This window comes from Nansenia antarctica (assembly GCF_963989245.1).
Source record: "Nansenia antarctica genome assembly, chromosome: 5".
Taxonomy (NCBI): Eukaryota; Metazoa; Chordata; class Actinopteri; order Argentiniformes; family Microstomatidae; genus Nansenia; species Nansenia antarctica.
In genome coordinates this window covers 15223334-15225362 of record NC_137690.1, presented here as the reverse complement: position 1 = coordinate 15225362, position 2029 = coordinate 15223334, and positions in this window count along the sequence as shown.

Below are 2029 nucleotides of genomic sequence, written 5' to 3'. Positions count from 1 at the left end.
CCTCTCCCCTAGCCTCCCTCTCCCCCAGCCTCCCCCTCTCCCTCAACCTCCTCCTCCCCTAGCCTCCCTCTCCCCCAGCCTCTCCCTCTCCCCTAGCCTCCCTCTCCCCCAGCCTCTCCCTCTCCCCCAGCCTCCCCACTAACCCAGCCTCCCCCTCTCCCCCAGCCTCTCCCTCTCCCCCAGCCTCCCCCCCCACCTCCCCCCCCTAACCCCAGCCTCCAAGCCTCCCTCTCCCCCAGCATCAGACACAGGTGTTGCAGTAACCCAGAGACAGGTATTAAACGTGCACAAAATGGAATTGCTGTTATGATTAAACCATTTTCTCACAGATCCAGTTCATATTGTCACTGCATTTGAAGTCATGCCATTGAAAAGGTTTACTTTCATAATTATATATGCCAACACAGTCCTCATCATCCCTATTGTTTGGCTGCTTGTCCCCCCAGTACTCTGTGGTCAGAGGTGTGCCATCCACCCATTTCCAGGTCCCCCCTTGTGACTCAGTCAGACCAATCCAGGCCCACAAACTAATCAAATCACTGATATAGTCCTGTTCCTCTCTGCTGTTGATGACCACCAGGTCTGCTCCCCTGTCTCTGCAGTCCTGTTTGCTCTCCTCCCAGGTTTTAGACTCAGCGGAGAGGAAGTAGCAGCTGCAGTCAAACTTCCTCCATCCTTCTGCACAACAGGTTTTCCTCTGAAGGTCGTCTCTCTCTTTAGTCAGGGCGTTGTTACTGGTCAGTAACTGGTCTCTCTCTTCAGTCAGGTTGTTGTAACTGGTCTGTAACTGGTCTCTGGTGGAGTATAAATAGACACTCAGACCTATGATCCCAGCCAGTAGGAGAACACACAGCAGCCCCAGACACACTGCAGCAGCTCTGAAGGGTCTCTTCTCTGAGGTCTCAGTACCTGACAGCTGATCACTTGCTACGGTGTTTGGGGGGGCGTCCTCTGTCCCAGGGCTGGGGTCATGGAGTCCGGGCGTATCTGCACTGACGTAGATATCAACAATCCTCTCCTCCACCTCCCCTCTGTTGAACCTGACCTTTTTAGCCATGTCAGGCATGGCATAGATAACCTCAGACATCTTTCCAATACTTTTTGTTCTAACTTTACCTCAACTCTACTGTATAGTCTCTCTTCGTCTGTGTAGCTGTGTTAGCATGTGTGCCAGACTGACAACTGAATTTGATACTGTTGTTGTTGCCTCAGCCGGCAGGGAAGTGTAGAAAGAGGAAATAAACGAGTGTTTGTGGTTGTGGAATGAGTCTGTCTGTGCTAGGTGTGATTGTATTGTCCTCATATGCCTCAACAGCCTGGTGGTTGACGTAGTCAGCCATCTCAACTTCTTCCATGATAACTCAATCTGTTTATCTTTGAAAAGAAAAGAAAATGTAACGATAATTTAAAACAATATAATAACAATTTTAGCTTTTGGGAATAAAAATAAATGTAGAAAAAATGTGTTTATTGTCTGATTCCTTGCCGAATCTGTCTGTAATTAATTAATTTATGTATTTTATTTGTAAAGGGACAATGCATATTAATGAATATTAAACATTTAAATAAGCCAGATTTAGCCAGAAGGCACATTTTCATCCATAGTCCCTCGCCAGATAAAATCACATCACACAGTAAAAGCGTACATAGCACAGGTAATACTGTACATGAAATAATAAGTCATCAAATACAAGACAGAAATAATAAAGTCATAAATAAATAATTAATGCTTTCTCACACTGTGAGCTGAGTGAAAATTACAAATAAAATAAATAATAAAATATTTAATATATATACAAATATATACAAATCTTTGTAGTGTGTGTGTGTGTGTGTGTGTGTGTGTTTGGATGCGTGTGTGTGTGTGTGTGTGTGTGTGTGTGTGTGTGTGTGTGTGTGTGTGTGTGTGCGCGCGTGTGTGTGTGTGTGTGTGTGTGTTTTTATATTTGGCAGCCTGGGCCATGTTCATAAGTCTGTTGTTAGAGGCCTTCATATGGCTGGTCTTCCTAAGAGAAGGGCCAAACAGTTA